General features: G+C 29.7%; 1 protein-coding gene across 1 annotated transcript in view; it reads left to right on the top strand.

Moving 5' to 3' along the window:
- Positions 1-746: 746 nt before the first annotated feature.
- The window catches only part of cnc (cap-n-collar), a 470532-nt gene continuing 452062 nt past the window's right edge, over positions 747-19216 (top strand). Inside the window, exon 1 of the mRNA XM_067049122.1 lies at positions 747-864. The gene's annotated coding sequence lies outside the window, so the exon portion shown is untranslated. The remainder of the gene's footprint in view (positions 865-19216) is intronic.

The following is a 19216-nucleotide window of genomic DNA, read 5'->3' on the forward strand; positions in this document are numbered from 1 at the left end:
TATTATTCAATACCATATTATAATCAGTCAGAGACTTAATTTTTAAGGAGTTGTATATACTTTCTAATACATTAAAATTCTTTTCAAACTTAAATAATATTTAATGAGGTGTAGATAGTTGACCGTAGATTAATGATTGGAGAAGTTTGTCGGGGGGTGCAGTCAGCAAAGAACAACATAAATAAACAAAACCATATTTATTTATTTTATCCCGACGTTTCGACCTGAGTTTCAGGTCTTCATCAGGGGTTGTGACGTAGAAGGCAGGTTTGTAACTGAAGAATAAGTATAAGTATAACTTGAGTTACAAACCTGCCTTCTACGCCACAACCCCTGATGAAGACCTGAAACTCAGGTCGAAACGTCGGCATAAAACAAATAAATATGGTTTTGTTTATTTATGTTGTTCTTTGCTGACTGCACCCCCCGACAAACTTCTCCAATCATTAAATAATATTTCACGTTGTGAATATAGTTCGGAAAATACTGATCCTTTGATATAATGATTAATTTTTTTCATTTTTGTGCCTTTCGAAAATATTCCATAAGCACATTGTAAAGTTAAACATAAAATTTATAATTGGATGTCTCTTGATGATTTAGATTCTTAAGAACTAGATAAATAAATTAATTTTAGTGTTGCTATCTTCTGGCTAATTCTGTTTATATTAAAAACAATATAATTAATTTAAAACAAAAAAATACCTATTTTATATATATTAAATTATTTTGTTTATAGGGAATTGATAGAAGATGGGAAGCTTTCTGTAAAAAAAAAAAAAATTGATGACAATGATTTATGTTTCTCCGTGAAATGGTAGAAGCCATACCTGAGTCACTACTGATCTTGACACATATTACAGTGTGAGTAACTATTTGATTTTATAAATCTCAATCGAAATTTTGTAGTTTAAAGTCATTTTGCCAATTTATACCTGTCTTTTATAATTATCTTGATATATTTACAAATATACTTGTTTTTATAAATAAAAAAATATATTTAATTTAGCATATTTTATTAAGTTTAACACAGTATTGAGTGTTCAACACTTTATGTCAGTTTATTAACCCCTCCTCTTCTGAAGAGAACCAGTATTTGGTAAAGGGTCCAATTTATACCAGTTTCTTCGTGGAGAATAATAAGTCAATCTTCGAATGATATGATCTATATCTGGAATAATTTGAAAATTTACCTTGATCTTATATTTAGTACAAATTACTGTCTTAGAAATTGTATGATACCGGGTAGAAACCTGGTTTCTTTCCCGAAACAAACCTAAATATTAGATTTTGAATTTTAATTTGTTAAAAAAAAAAATTATTTTTCAGAAGGAGATAGTTTTAATACTTTTGATGAGAAGTTCTGATAGTCTCAGAGCTCTGATAGCCCCTAAGAGTAATAGGGTTCTCGATCATAGTAGTTCTGTTGTATAAGACATAAAAATAGCATTTAAGAGGAAAAGAGAAGGCAACTTCATATTAAAAAAAAAATTAATTATGATGGTGTGAAATTTTTTTTCCATTATCAAAAATTTAATTTATAGTTCTGGTAAGAGTTGTAACATAAAAATAGTTTTATGTAAATGTTTATTTATTTCGTAACCAGCTTTCTTTTGTATTTTTCCTGCAATGAACTTTCTGAAAAGTGTTAATTACAATTACTGGTAACATAAATCATGTGATATTCTTATCTGAATAGTGAAATTCATTAAAGCCCATCAAAACGTATATATTTATATATCAAAGGTGGGCCATATATGGACCAATCAGTGGGTCGTATTTAGAACTGCTGTACCTAATAAGAATCAAACCTGTACTTTCAACTTTTGAAAAATACTATTAAATAGCCATGAAGCTTTAGGAATGCAAAGTTTGACTAATGTAAAAAAGTAAAACATATAAGTAATACATTAAAATATGCCACTATTTTAAGCTATGTAATAAAATAATAAGTGGTTATAAAAAAATATTAGAATAAGATCTAATTTGGGTTAAGTACAAAAACACATAATACATTATTTAACTTATTTTATTTTAAAGATACATCATTTATCTCATTGGTTGAACTTTAATGACTAATGTTTTGGAATTTTTCATGCAAAAAAACATATCAGTTTGATTATTATTAGTATTTTCATATTGTATTCTTTCTTTTACCTGATTCGTAATATGTACTTGTTTATTTTATCTAATCTACTAGTCATTTATATTATAACTTCAGTCTAATCAATCATTTATTCTACTAATATAATAGAAAGTTTTTTTGAGAGACTTATTTCCACTTCTGTTTGGAAAATAATTCCTCTCAATTTATCTGTTATTTAAATTTTCTGCTACTTACTCATTCTTTAGTATTTGTTTCTTTTTCATTTATTGTCCAAAATTTATTAATTTTTAGTAAATAGTAAATAAATTTTATTTTTTTGAAAAAATAAACTAAAACAAGATTACAAAAATGTATCTAGATCATGACAAAGGAATATTTTAAAGGTGTGAGCCTTATCATTAAACAAAAAATAACTTATTAATCTATAAATATTGAGTGACTCCCTTTCGTCTGTGATGTTTTTTATTTTGTAAAATGTGTATTTGTTTGATTATAAATGTTTCTGATCTCATAGTCCCAACAAAATATCTGAACCAATTTAACAGATCCCACTAACGAATAATCCTAGATAAGCCTAGCTTACCACACCATCCTTAGGAATATTAGATTTGAAGCAGAGATGGGGAAAAATTAGCTATATTTGAAACTAATAGCTAAAATTGTCATGGATTATTTGAACGACCCATTCATAAGTTATGAATGAACCATTAATAAATAATCATTCTATAACAATTTTATACCATTAGTAGATAAATATACCCATGACAATTTTAGCTATTAGTCTCAACTGTAACTATGATTTTTGCATTTATTCCTGTGAACTTTTTAAGAATTATATCTACCTGCATTGCAATTAAAACATCTTTGGATTTTTCATCATTCTTTCCTTATGGAAAGAACAAAGTGGTCCTACTTTTTCAATCCTTGAAGGTAGGTTCTGTTTAAAGTTTGCAAATGTAAATGAAAGAAAGAAGAGAAGTGGTTAGTACAAGTTTTAAATTTAAGAAAGAGTTATATATGGGACAAAGGCAATTAGCCGGCATTTTTAAGAATTTTAAAAGAGAAAATGACAACAAAGTAAAGGTATCCTTGAAAATGACCTGAGGGTCGAAACGTTGGAAGGTTTTGAAAAGAATAAAGTTGAGAAAAAAGGATCAAATTTGTTTTTAAATAAAATAAACAGAATGCTTACACACTTTGCTGGATTACCCTGATTTCACCTGTCTTGTAAGAGTATGGTTCTTCACAGCAGCAGTTCTCAAACTTTTTTCACCGTGGCATCCTTTTTGAGCTAAAAAAATTCACAACTCTCTTGTTGGACTAATAAAAATTTTATTTTTTTCTTAAACATGTTTATTATTTTCTCAATCTCAAGCAATAAAAAAAAATCAGCATCCACTTCTTAATTTTTTTTTTTATCTTTTATCTGAATTGAAATCTAAAACTGTACATAACAATGCATTCAGTAAATTTGATCTCAGTTATAATGGAGCGATACAGGCGTGTAGAGAAACTACCCATTGGTAGCATTCTAATGACGTTATTACATTAGCAGATCTCGTGGTCATCTTCTTTTTAGGCGCATCGAAGGATTGTCAGGAATGGAAGAGAGGGGAAGGTTAGAAACTAGTGGGTTTGGGTGGTTAGAGAGTTTATAATGGAAGGAATGATATCTGGTTCAGGCTAGTTTGGTTACATATGGAATATTAAGGTCTTTATGTATGATTTTATTTGTGACAAAGTAAGGAGCATTGAGGATTTTATGAAGGATTTTGGATTGTAAGGATTGGATACAACAGGAATTCGAAGGTTTAGTGGATCCCCCAAGCTTAACTCCATATGTCCAGATTGTCCTTATTACAGTCATGTAGATCAGTCTTTTGTAATAAATTGGAAGTTTAGACCGTTGGTAGAGTAAAAGCTGTAATAGTCAAAATTTACGTGCAGTTTCTTTTCTTTTCAGTCTTGTGTGAGGATTACAGGTTAGTCATTTATCCAGATGTTGAAGGTAGCGGATCTGTTCAACAAGGGTAAGAGTAACATTATTAAAGGATACTGTAGGGCAGCCAGTAGGTTTACAATGCAGGGTAAAGGTGATTTGTTGGGGTTTATTTTAATCCTCCAATTACGACATCATTCTTCGATGGCTGTGATATGGGATTGGAGAGTTTGGGTTGCAATTAAAGGGTTATTATTAGCTGCGAGCACACATGTGTCATCGGCATACATGGTGAGGATAGTGTTAGGATTGGTTGGGATGTCAGCTGTATAGATGGTATAGAGGATGGGACCGAGGATACTACCTTGAGGAACACTAGCGGACTGAGAATAGATGGATGAATTGGAACCATTGTGAGTGAACCACAATTGATGGGATAATCTATCAATGAGGAAGGAATGGATGATGAGAAAGTATGTAGGAGGTAGGAATTACGGAGTTTGTAAAGCAGTCCCGCACTTCTTAATTACTTTAAAGCAACCAAATTAAATAAACTTCAAGTACACTAAAACAAATGTCTCAGAATTGTCAACAAGTACCCATACTTCACAAGAATAACTAAGATGCATTCAGAACCAAACACAGATTCCTACGCATGAACACATGAACACATACAAAGTGACACAAATTTTTTTTTAATCTTCCCCTAATTTCTTCAAACCTGATTCTAATGTCTGAAATATGATATTATACAAAAACAACAACCTGTATATACAAATATAAGGGAACATATATCACTGTAAACATCATCAAGAAATGGTCTGTATTCTGTTTTAAACAATCTTTATTTACTTTAATCTATCAGTATTTTATTTCAAAACGATCTTCAATTTATTTCATTTAAAAAATTTTTGGGGATTTAGTTATTTTTTATCAAATTAAAACACAGTTGATATATAATATGTAGCTAGGAAAAATGATGTTATACCGAAGAAATAAAAGTTTTAAAAAAATTGAGAAAAATTTAATTTTTTGTTTCTCCCTGTATTAATTATATTTTCATTCTGGATCCCTGCACACTAATAACGCTATAGTAATGAATGACTAATTTTTTTTTTTCCACAGAACTTTCATTTTAACATCATTTTCTAGATGGTTTCTTTTTAAGTTGAGTCTTGGATTTTTATTTCAATATAATTATTTTTTCTCTCACCATTAAGGTTTGCAAATTTCATTATACATAGTTGAGCTGTAAGCTGTCACTCATTATATATTAGAAAACGAAAAAAATCAAAAATAAATCCTGCCGTCTACACCATCTCTTAACATCATCGGCCCTTTCCCTCTGGTTAAAACTTCAAATCCACAAGAGCATCCCCCCTCCAGCGCTTCTATATGGTGCCCCTTTTCATCCACTTCACCGATGCTACACAGGGCCATCTACAAAACTTTCAAACTTCCATGCTGCAGAAGATCGTACGGACTACAGCATGGAAGCAGGAGAAACCACCAATTCTTCACAAATTACTGGATGTCCCAAAAGTCCCAGATTTCATCAGAAGAAGACATCTTAAATTCCTGGACTCATTAAAACATCAAACTAACCCACTATTCCAGACATCGCAATCAGTGCCCCCACCAGTGTACACATGCAGCATTATAGCCACTTGGACAGTAGTGATCTATATATATTGTAAATACTCATAGATTTAGGCCTAGTTTTTAAGTTCATTAACTCATACTAGTGCCAACATTACACAGGCTATGTTAAATTCAAAACTATATTTCAAATAGGGGCTTTTGGAAAAAATAAATAAATATGAATTTGTTTATTCAAAAGGATGAAAGAAGAGAGGAACACTTTATTCAAAAATGTAGTACTGTCCAACTGCATTGGGTTATTGCACACAGCATACTAAAACTAATTAGGAGATTGCTTATTATTCTTATATAACATAGGCATAGAAACTAAATATTAAAATACATAATATTAAAGCATGATTTTTTTTTCTTATTGTTTTAGTTCTTTAATGTTTTTATTTTTCTATATTTTCATTTTTTGTTGTCATCTTTTTAACATTTTTTTTTTAGTTATTCATTTTTCCCTCCTATTAGTAAACTCCAGGATTATATTTTCTGCCATTTTCGCTACATCCTTAATATCAATAAGCTCCGAACTAGAGGCCTCTCACATTGAAGTCTCTTTCGCCAAAGCCCTCATGGAACTTTTAAGGAGGGAAACATTTATTATATATTTCATTCTTTTCCCTTCCTAGTTTATTTTCCTGGTCAAGGTCATAAGACTATTCATGGGGAATACTATGGCAATTACCAAACTGTATAATTCTCTTGAAAAATGTTTCATTAACATGAAGAAAGTATAAATTTGATTTCCTGCAAGATATTTGACTATGTCAAAAAATCAACATAACTTTTATGATGGCACAAAAACCTTTTTGTAGGTTAAATAATAGGATAAATAATATCAATTTGCTTTGACCCCTTTAAGTGTTATCCTTAATAATTTTCTCCCATGTGAGTTATTTAGTGATTTATTTAAGGGATTCAGGAATAGAATAAGTAATGAACTGCTTTGTAATGTTTATCTATTTTTCTCCTGTTTGATTGGCTTATCCTACTAGTAGATCTAATCCTTGAAGGGCCATGCGTGATATGATATTACATAGGCATGGACAATACAATATTACGGAGACCTCCTTGGTGAGAGGGGGAGCTGAAAGAGGGAAGAGGAAGTATGGAATATCACCTAAGAGGAAGAGAGGGTATGGGGGCTTCCTAAATAAATAAATAAATTAGTCTGTAAATAAAAGTCATTTATTTACTTTTACAAGGTGTGGGGCTCTGGGCGTTCAAACCCCTCACTTCCCCTGGGTCCCTGGTCTTTACTCTCTGTTTGTTTATTCACTATTTTCTTTCTTATCTCCAAGAAACCATAATACCAACAACCGTTACTACATCTGTTATCTACTTCAACTTAATTCTGCAATTCATAGCTAGCACACATGATCCTACCTTTATTATTCTTATCAACAGTGAGTTTTATTTTAGTGGAAGTATATTTTGATATTTTGTTCTTGATGATTTTATTTATTCATTGTATAATCATGAAACCAATAAATTTATTAAGTTGGGGCGGGGGGTGCGGTCAGAAAACAACAAACAACAAAAAATTATTTATTCATGCCAACGTTTTGACTTGAGTTTCAGGTCTTTATCAGTGCTAAAAAACAAAAAGAGATAACAACCTTCATTCAGAGAAACATAAAATTAAAAGGAAATATACAAATTTAGAAATATACATAACAATGAATTGAAAATAAAAAATATTAGATTAATAACCATGGAATTAGACGGTAGCAGATTGATAACAGTGAAAGATGAAATATAATATTATATAGGTAAGAAGATATGTATAATATAACATACGTAAGTAGTGTATAAAAAAACTGAAAAACAATTTGAATCAACGTATTGAACAAAATTTCATATTGTTCCATATGTTGATTCAAATTGTTTTTAAGTTTTTTAGACACTAATTACATATCTTATTTTATACATATCTTCTTACCAATATAATATTATATTTCATCTTTCATTGTTATCAATCTGCTACTGTCTAATTCCATGGTTATCAATCCTTTTAATTTAATGTTTCTCTGAATGATGGTTTTTATCACTTTTTGTTTCATAGCCATGATGAAGACCTGACACTCAGGTCGTAACGTTGGCACGAATAAATAATTTTTTAAAAACTACTTTCAACTCTGGAAAACTTAATAGAACATCATATATTATATCTAATAAGCCATTAGATTTATTTCATATTTTATATAATAGAACATCTATTTATACCTAATAGAACATCATTTAAAGTAGAGAAAATTTACTAAAATATGAGCTCTAACAGAGCAGTTTACTTTCTATAGTTCCTGAGATAAAAATTTTTTTAAAAGCAACATTTCATGAAATATATATACCAAAAAAATCAATAATTACTGCATTAAATTTTCTAATAGTCCTCAAATAAAAGTTAGTTTAATGTGCTATGAAAAAGTTTTTGACGTTTATCTTAGCAGGATTAGTTTTTTTTTCACAATATTTGCCAAAATAAATTAACAACATGTTGATTTTTAGTTGTTTTTTTTTTTTTTTTTTTTTAGTTGTTAGTTGTTTGGATAAAAGTTTGATTTATGAAAAACTATATCTCAGGAACCACTGGACATACAGATGTCTACCAGCAATCAAATTAAAGATTATTTAATTTACTGTAAAGTAATTTATAAAGTTTATCTTCTTAGGGGTAATAGTTATTATGCTATTTGCTTATGAATATGAAATTTTGTCCGAACAACTAGAAAACAATTTATTATAGTATTTATTATAATTTATAGTATACTTTATTAATTTATATTATAGTATTAGCAAATATTATGAAAACCAGTACTAAGATAAACCTCATAAACTGCTTTATAGTACATTAAACTAGCTTTAACGTTGCCTCACATTAAATAGTTTAATTAATATTTGAATTTTTCTTTCTTTTTATCACATTCAGTCCATCTTCCTTTATATAGTCGATCAACAATCCTCTAATAAACTAGCTTTAATTTGAGTGCTAATAGATATCTGTATGTCTTATGGTTTTTGAGATATAGATTTTCCACCAATCATTAATGCTCCTTACTTTGTCACAAATCAAGTCATCCATTAGGACCTCAATGTTCCATATGTTGCCGATTTGGCCAGAACCAGATACCATTCCTTGATAAAATTCTTAACCACCTAAATCCACGTGTTTCTAACCTGGCTTCTCCTTCATTACCTAATAATCCTTCTTGGCATCTGAAAAGAAGATGGCCTCGTGATCTTCTCCTCTAGAAATGTTATTGGAGTTCTATCAGTGGGTAGATTCTCCACATGTTTGTATCATGTCACTATTTCATCTACAGCAAATTTACTTGTTTTATATATGTGTATACAGTTGTAAATAACAATAAATAAATTTCCACAATAAATTCACTGACTACTGATTTTTCAGTTCCTTTTTTATGAAATGTTGCTTTTAAAATAACTTTATCTAGGGAACTTTTGAATTTAAACAGTTCTGTTAGGCCCCATATTTTAGTAAGTTTAGTCTACTTTAAGTGATGTCCTAATAGATTTTCTAGTTTTGTAGATAGGTTTTACGGTAAGTAGCTCCGAATAAAAATGTTTTTTTTAACGTCTTGAAACAGCCATCATTTTTTTATTCCCTCTAACTTAAATTGGCAGATTCATCAATTTTGACTAGTAATTATACATGGTCTTTATCAAAAATTGGAGTGAAATAACTGTTTTTTTTCTCCTTTGGGCTCTAGTACTATAAAGGTGACTTTACTTACAGATATTTTATGTAGTATCTTTTAATTAGCTACTCTGAAGATTATTTCTATTTGGCTTGTCATTTTTAACCGTTGATGTGATATGTGATGTTTCTGATCTTATTTGTTTTATTTATTTTATTTTATTTTTTTATTTTTTTTATGATTTTCTGCTCTAATAAATTTGGCGTGTTATATACTGCTATTTGAGAGACTTAAGCCTTTGTGTTGGAATGTTTTATTAATATCTCAACTGTACCTAATGTTTATCTTTTTTTCTTTTAATTTTTGCTGTTATCAATCCTTAAGATAATTATTTATTATTATTTTCTTATTTTATTAGAAAATAATAATAAATAATTAGTCCCGTTGGCAACCATTACCAATGCACACAGGAAATAGTATAAGAGCCCAAGAAGAGAAAAAAGGCAGTTATCTCACCCTAATTTTTTATTACTTTAATGCAAACTATGTAAAATTACTAGTCAAAATTCATGAGTCTGCCAAGTATAGGTAGGGGGAATAAAAAATGTCGGCTGTTTCAAAGTGATAAAAAAACTAATTTTTTATTCGGAGCTCTATATCTTAAAAAGTAGGAAGACACAAGAAAACCTAAGAGAACGTCATTTAAAGAAGAGTAAATTTGCTAAAATATCTTAAAAAGTAGGAACAACCCAAGTAAACCTAAGAGAACGTCATTTAAAGAAGAGTAAATTTGCTAAAATATGAGCCCTAATAGAGCTATTTATGTTAAATAGTTTTCGAGATATAGGTTTTAAAAAAGAAACATTTCATAAAAATGTTGTATGGGACGGACTGAAAGATCAGTAGTTAGTGAATTTATTTTGAAAAATTTATATCTCAAAAACCATTTGACGTACAGATCTCTATTAGCACTCAAATTAAAGCTAGTTTAATGAGTTATAAAGTAGTTTATGATGTTTATCTTCGTAGAAGTAATAGTTTACATGAAATTTGATAAAATAAATTGATTTATAGTCGTTCGGACAAATTTGCATTTGCCAAATTCATATTCATATGTGAATATCATAAAAACTACTACCCTTACGAAGATAAGTGTCATAAACTACTTTATATCAAGTTAAATGTCCTTTATTTTGAGTGTTGGCAGACATATGTGCGTCTTATGGATCTAGAGATATATTTTTTCAAAAATCCAACATTTTATACAAACAACTAGAACTTTTTTGACCGCACCCAGACCATATTCCTTTCATCTTTCCACACGGTCAATCAACATCTTCCAGTATGTCACAACTAGCAATTAACATTTTGTGAGTTTATTTTGTCAAATATCATAAAAACTACTACTCCTACAAAGATAAACATAATTAACTATTTTGTAGTAAATTTAACTAGCTTTAATTTGAGCGCTGGCAGACATCTGTACGTCCAATGGTTTCTGAAATGAAGTTTTTTATTAATCAAACTTATTGTCCGAACAATTATAAATCAATTTATTTTAGCAAATATCATGAAAGCTACTATACCTACGAAAGTAAAGGTCATAAACTTCTTTATAGTCCATTAAACTAGCTTTAATTTGAGTGCTAATAGACATCTGTACGTCACATAGTTCCTGAGGTATAGAATTCTCAAAATAAATTAACTAACTACTAATCTTTCAGTAGATTTTTAAGAAATTTTGCTTTTTAAAAAGCTATATCTCGGGAACTATTGGGCGTAAATAGCGCTTTTAGGGCTAATATTTCAGAAAATTTACTCTTCTTTAAATAATGTTCTCTTAGCTTTTCTAGTGTTGTTGGTAGTTTTTAAGATATAGAGCTCCGAATGAAAAATTAGTGTTATTTTGAAGGTTTTGAAACAGCCAGCATTTTTTATTCCCCCTACCTTGGTAGACTCATCAATTTTTACTAGTAATTATACCTAGTTTTAATTAAAGTAATCAAAAATTGGGGGTGAGATAACTGGCTTTTTTTTCTTCCCGGCTCTTGTACTAAATGCACATAGGAAAGGGACAGCGCATACATCTCTGTTGACAACCCGCATAGCTATTGTTCAGTCAATTCAGTTTGGTCCTTATGCGTTATAATCCACCCTCCTGCCGTTTCCACTCATGATCTGATACAGTGAACTTAGAGCAAGTACAGTAGTATATCAGAAAAAGTGTTTGAAAAAAACATAATGACCGAAAGTAAACATTTTCTGTCAGTATTTATATTAAAAAAATATTCGAATTCTCCGATTAATTAAATCATCGTTGAATAGTCTCACCTGCTATGAGTCATTTTATTTATATATACGAATTCTAGATACATTTATAAAAAAATGCCAATTATTTTGAATACTGAAACGAAATGATTGGATGAGAAAATGTAAGTTAGAAAATAAATCCCAGGAAGCTGAAATGGCCCACAAATGAGCGAAACCTTCCGGATGTGGTTTCTTCTTTATTATTAATTATAAGTTATATATTGTGTGAGGAAGAGGAATTCATAGATTTTTTTTCATGTTTGTACATATCCTAATGGCCTTGCTCTCCAGCGTTCGCGTGGATTTGATTACTTAGCTTTTCGTCCTTGTGCAATCATCAAAGCGAGCTGTCTTGAGTATTCAATTGACTTGTATGGCATGTTTCATAACGTTACGGTGTCTTGCAATTTTTAACGACGATTCTTCATTGACTAGTTTATTTTACGATTTAATTTAAGTAATTGAAGTCAGTAATAGTAAGACAATTTATTACGGGCTGAATCCCTTTCGTCGAGGGGCAACAAGCAGACTGTGACTGAAGAAGACATAAGTTTTTAGAGTATCTCAATCACTCCAAACTTTACGGTACAATTTAATCAAATTTTACTACAGGTTAAAATGTTGCAATAGTTATACATTTCAATATAATATTGGCCATGAATTCAGCCCCTAACCTCTGTTCAGTGTGTGATCAAGAGTGCAGCCTAATAGTTTAGAATTAGAAGATTAAGGCCATAATGACCCATAAGTGCTTTGTTCCTTAAAATGGTTTTAAAAAAATAAATAAAAACCCAACTAAAGTGTTTTAATATTCCATTTGCAATCATATTATTCAGCTTTTACCGTTCAATAGAATCATAATCTAATCAACATGCACAATGTTCCAAAACTTGTTATGCTGAGACATAAGTGTTTAATCGATACCGTTTTCGACCGGTTCCAGAGGCTTTGAATACTGTCAATGTCTTCCTGGAAATTATTTCATACATCGTATATGTCAAAATATCTGGGGCAGTGTATACTGCAATGCCTGCCGTCACATAACATTGCAGTATTTCAGGAATGGGTGTTAATGATAATTGATAATGTTATCTTATATAGTAATATTTCATTCCGATGTAACATCTTTTATTGCAGTTAGCCTCGTCGCCTCTCTCGTGTTGCATGGTCTGTTTTTTTATTTCCTAAGATTCTGCATCGAGCAGTGCCCAGACCCGCGCATTGTTTTTTTTTTTTCATTCGATCCAGTACGGTCCTTGCAGGATTGCGACATCTTATTTCTGGAATTCTGAGTTTGTATATTCATACTTTATTACTTAAAGATGCTCATGGGGAATAAAATTTGGTAATCGCGTTATAAGCATCATGAATGGAGGTTTCCGTAATAGAGGGATTCGAATCCATTAAAGTTGTACCGTATTTGCCGGGACGATTGTTTCATTAATGATAGAACAGTTAATCGGTGCTACTCTTAACACATAAACTGAGGTTTTAGATGCAATTCATGGTTTCGCTAATTAAAAATCAAGAATAGTATCTCCACTAAATTTGTAATTCCTCTTTTTGATGTTTGTTACTTTTCAAATATTAATTAAATTAATGATATTAACTAGCGTGTTGTTTATTAGCAAAAGTTGCTAATAGACAACATGTTACTTATTAGTAATACATTGAATTTATTTACACTGACTTAACTGGAGTGTTAAAATTACAAAAAAATGATGGTACAAGTAAAAAGTAAATTACTCCATCCCAAATTTTTTTACTTTACAATAACGAAAAATCAATAGTTTTTTAATGAAAACTATATCTCAGAAATCAATAGACGAACATACATATGTCTATTAACATTGAAGCTTGTTGAATGTACTATAAAGTAGTATATGACGTTTATCTTCCTATGCGTAGTAGTTTTCATAATACTTGACAAAGTGAATTCACAAAATGTTAATTTTTAGTTGTCTTGAAATTTTTGGATTTATCCTGTTTCTCAGGAAGTATCAAATGTACAGATAACTGCTAGCACTCAAATTAAAGCTAGTTTAAGCTAATATGATTTTTTATTATATTTATCTTGATAGGAGTAGTAATTTTCATGATATTTCCTAAAATAAATTTATTTCTAGGTGTTCAAACAAAATTTCTATCCTTATTCGAATATTATAAAAACTAATTCTTCTACAAAGATATATGTTATAAACTACTTTATAGTTCATTAAACTACCTTTAATTTGAATGCTAGCAGACATCTGCACGACTAATGGTTCCTGAGATGAATGTTTTGGTAAATCCAAAAGTATATTCCAGAACTAAAAATCAGCATTTTGTCAAATATCATGAATACTACAACTCCTACGAACATAAATGTCATTAACTACTTTATAGTACATTTAACTGCCTTTAATTTGAATGCTGGCAGACATCTGTATGTCCAGTGTTTCCTTAAATATAGTTTATCATAAATCAAACGTTTTGTCCCAACTACTAAAAATCAATATTTTGTGAATTCATTTTGTCAAATATCGTAAAAACTACTACTCCTTCGAAGGTAAAACGTCAGAAACTACTTTATAGTATAACTCTAGCTCTAATAAGAGTGCTAATAGACATCTGTACTTCAAATTGTTTCTGAGATATAGAGTTCCATAAATAAACGCACTTAATTTTTCAGTGCATTTGTATGAAATGTTTGTTTTTAAAAAACAATATCTCGGGAACTATTGAACTTAAATAGCTCAATTAGGGCTCATATTTTAGCAAATTTACTCTATTTTAAATTATTTTCTATTACATTTTAAATTTTTGTTGGTTGTTTTTAAAATATGGAGCTCCAACTGAAAAATTAATATTTAATATTGTTTTGAAATAACAACCATTTTGTAATCCCTCTTGGCTGACTCATGAAATTTGAATAGTAATTGTATATAGTTTACATTAAAGTAATAAAACATTGGGGTGAAGTAACTGACTTTTTTTCCTCTTGGGCTCTTGTATTACGAAGGTGACTTTACTTGGGACAGATATTTTACGTCATATCTTTGAGTTTGCTACTATGAGGATTATTTTTGTATGAACCTGTATTATCAAAGAACCTCTACTAATTTTGGTTAGCTATTCGAGTTATTACAACTATTTTAAAAATGTATCCAGAAGCCATAAGGTACCTGACAACTCCGGGAAGAGGTGGCCTGCACGGTTATCTTAAGTGATTCCACTTTCTGAAGGCAGGAAGAGTAAAGGTTCCGTTACTGCCGTTTCGAACTTTTCCTCTGTAGTTCAATGTAAATATTGAAGAAGTCATTATTCGTTTATTTAACATGAAGGTTCCTTCTATTGGTTTATTTCATACGAAATGACCGTTTTTATTATTTCAGAAATTCAAAATGGGATTAATGGACTTTTGTTGTTTATTAAGTTTATGTTTACAGATTATAATGAGCCGTTATAAATCCTATATTTTTTTGTTAATATTTAATATCATTCCAATTGATTAAACATTATTTATTAAGCATTTAAATATGACCATGGAAACAGATAATTTTCGAGTAATTTTTTTTTTATGAGTTTAAACTGGGAAAATTGGCAGATCAAGCTGCATTGACAAGTCCATTCTTCGATGGTTTGAAAAATGTTTGAATGTTAACAGATTTGGATAACCGATCCAGAGGAAGCAATTGCCAATAAACTTAGGCTTGCAAGTGTATCGACTGTAGGGGTATTCATGATCTTTAGTTTAACATATTAAAGCGTGTTGAACAGAATAAGTTATGTTAAATGGAGAAATATTTCCTTCTTTTACCATGTTAAAACGATATAACATACAACATGGTTGAGAATCTGTTACTAGGTCTGATAAATGGAGAATGACGTCACGCAACAGACCAGCTGAGATCGTCACAGTTTTGTTTGTTGTCGTGTTAGGTTATTTACTCGTATTTTGTACTTTGATTGTGTCAGTATTATTTTGGATGTTTTTAAAACTAATAAATCAATGAATTACAATAATAATAGTGTAATGACAGTTGTCAATTAGCTCATCTTGATTCTCTTCCTCACAAGTTAGATCAACAAGAGACTCAGTACCAAACTTTTACAGAATTTCCACTTTTCACTCAAATTAGGCATGTTGTAATAAATTACTTTAATCAAAACTTAGAAATATATTATTACATGGAGTTTTGAAAGGAAAGATTATAAAGCGAGTTGCTCAGAAAATCCTCTATGCATCCGAGCTCTTATTCTGTTAACCTTTAACCTGACTTGAAATTGGGCTGCTCACAATTCTATACTTATAACATTTAACTTAGTAAAACATTTTACATTTAACACAACATCTCGAATACCCCTATAGTTCTCGAACCTGTCAAGAGAAAAAAGGTAGATCTATGGAAACCTCATGAACGCATGAAGCGTTATGAGACATGCGTTTCACTGCTTGCCAACCAAAAAAAGTTTACTTTAAGGAGTTTAGTCCTTGAAACATACTTTGTGAAGTGATGCAGTTTTTTTTATAATGAGAGAAAACAAATATTTTTTTTTTCTCTCTTTCGTCGGCCTACGACGCCTATTGAAGACGGCCTAAGACCCCAATACTGCCCAATAATTTTTTTATGAGGATAAATATAATATTTTGAAACTTATATTACCTCTTCAACCGCTGATGAAATATTGGCACCTTTGACAATTTTTTATTTTGTATTTGATATATTCCATGGATCGTAGAGTAAATTGTGGTTACTTTGTGATACGATTAGTATTGGGACAGACTGTTGGAGAGTAAGTAGTAAGTAACGTTCAGATAGAGTACGCATACCTTACAAAGTAAGGTTTAAATAGAAGAATAATTTTTGAATTTCTTATAATTCATAAAGTTATTCATTTTTAAATGAATGCAAGATGAACCGTAAATAAATGTTTAATAAACGTCTATAGAATTTTTATGTTTTCACGTATTTTTACCTGACCATGATATCTGCGATTCCGTACTAACTAAAGATGTTTCAAGACATTTCTGGCCAAAAGAAGACATTTTTATTTCACATATTTTTAAATATTTGACTTTTTTACATATTTTGTTGTAAATCACATATTTTCAGAAATATTTGTTATTTTTAACATATTTTAAGGTATTTTGTCCTGAATCACATATTTCCTTAAATTAATTGTAAATACATTTTCGCAGCAACTAAGTAAAATTCAAGAGAACGCACGAAACTTAAAGGTGAAATTTATGATTTATCATAAATAGTGGTTAAAAATTCTATATCTTCATCTTTGAACACAAATTAAAAGCAGTGGCAATAATAAATTTTTTACACAGAATTACATCGAGAATTTCTCAGAATCAATTAAAAAGAGTAAGGGTCTTATTCCTGTGGCATTTCCCTATAATTTGTTTGTTTACTCCTCAATCCATTTCTCTGTTTCCCCCCTTCCCATGGTCCCTTCTCATCTTAGTCTTGTTTCACTCCCCGGTCAGCATTTAGAACTTTTCGAGTTAAATTTTTTTTGATTGGGTTTTAACATTATTTTAGCATGCCTAAAATTAAGTTAAAGTCAAAGGATATTTTTCTAGAGTTTTTCTTTTTAATAAGGATTATTCTTTATTTCCATTTATAATTTGTTCATAATTCATTCTGAGTAATTATTAATCAATTACTTTAATTACAATTAATAATTAATGTCTTGTTATTGAACAGCTATGTTTTCTCTAAGTACAAATTTTTTGTACCTATTTTAACATAATTTCTTTAAAATATTATTCATATAATATATAATAAGTACATATTTATGTAACTTTTTTTAAGTTATAAAATTACTAATTAATTAGTAATTTATATTGTTGAATAATACAAAATTTATAAATACATATTTTTTAAAATATTTGACAATTTATTAGCACATATTTATGTACATATTTCGGATTTTTTAGCACATAAAAATCCTATCCCTAGTCATAACTATTGAGCTTTTTTTTATAGTATGCTTTGCTTCGGTAGTACTATTACTTAGGGAAAAAAAAGTATTTTTTGATATTATTTTTCTTTTACTTATTCCGAAGACTGTACTGTGTACTGAGGATCCTTTCTAAATAGTAGGTTAACTTTGCAAGTCAGTAAGGGGACCTCACTGGAGAAAGTTATACGGTACTACTGTTTTTGGAAAAATTCGTGTTCTCCCTTTTATATAAAAAAGTTTTTACTGATCACCGTGTAACATGTAACAGTTAGAAAAAAAGCAAAATAGGGATAGAATTGAAAACTTAAAGCCTGAACAGTTAAAATACCTTCAAACCAGATAACGAATTGAAAGAGTTTTGAAATGGTTGCTTGATATGTAACATCGAAGGAAACAATATTTACTCATGGACAAGTATGTGGCTCTTTCAAGGCGTAGAAGCAAAAATAGAATAAAAATTCAATGTATTACAAAGGATTATGAACATTGTTTTTAAAGAGGCACTAAATTGAATTACAAATTAAATTGCTAGGGTAAATAATAAAGGCTGAATTTTATTTATTTCCTACTTACACTATATTGAAAAAATAATACAATCTGAACTACAGAATACATGTAAATTATATTTATACAATTACAGCAACCAGTAGTACAATTAAATGAACAGTTGTATAATTTGCAAAATTGGAATTGGTCTAAGTTGACAAGAGTCAACTACCTTCTAGTCATAATAAAATTTTAAAAAATTATTTTGTTGTGCTAAAGCTAATTAGCGATGTGGAATGCAATTTTTACATCCATTTAAGCTGCTAACTTTTATATTAAGCACAATATAATAAACAACGAAAATGATAAATTATAAAAAAAGAAAACAAGACAGAACAAGAATTCTGATTACATTCGTTGAGCAATTGATAAACCTGACACCTGTTTTATTGAAAACAAATATCTCGAAATGTAAAGAAACAAAATTAGAATTGGTTATTGAAGGAAGATGGTTCAGATGGCGGTCAAAACAGTTTGCTCAAAATTGTACAAAAACTATTTATTTCACAGCAAAGATTCGTCCCACTCTGTAGGGCTTCATCAGGGCTCTATATTTGTATAGTAATAGTCAAATTTACTTCCACATGCCTTTTAGTGAAAGGATTAACTTAAAATAGGCGTTAAGACCGCACCTGAAGAATTATAAATTTATTCAAAGTGCACACTGGGCCCCGCAATCCATAAAGTCCTTTAACTCCTGCGATCGATAAATTACAACTAATAATAATGAACTGAGAAGTACAAAATAGTGTGCATTTTATTACTGTTGTTGATAGAAACTCAAAAAGAATTTTAAGAAGAAATTCATGATTTTTCTAATCAAGAAATGAATTTTTAGTAAATTTTTTAAAGTTTGTTATCTTTAAAATCTAATAAATAAAAGCAATATTTGTTTGTTCTTACTTTTTGCGCAGCCGTACATTTCTAAAAGGCATCAGCGAAAAGAAGTTCTTGCCTCTACATGGAAGATTTTTTTAGATTAGATTTTTATTCAGGGCGATCAACATCTAGGTTATTACACCCTTTTTACTTCATCTATCTTCTTGACTT

This window comes from Halyomorpha halys, unplaced genomic scaffold (assembly GCF_000696795.3).
Source record: "Halyomorpha halys isolate HHAL.00 unplaced genomic scaffold, Hhal_1.1 Scaffold168.1, whole genome shotgun sequence".
NCBI classification, from domain to species: Eukaryota; Metazoa; Arthropoda; class Insecta; order Hemiptera; family Pentatomidae; genus Halyomorpha; species Halyomorpha halys.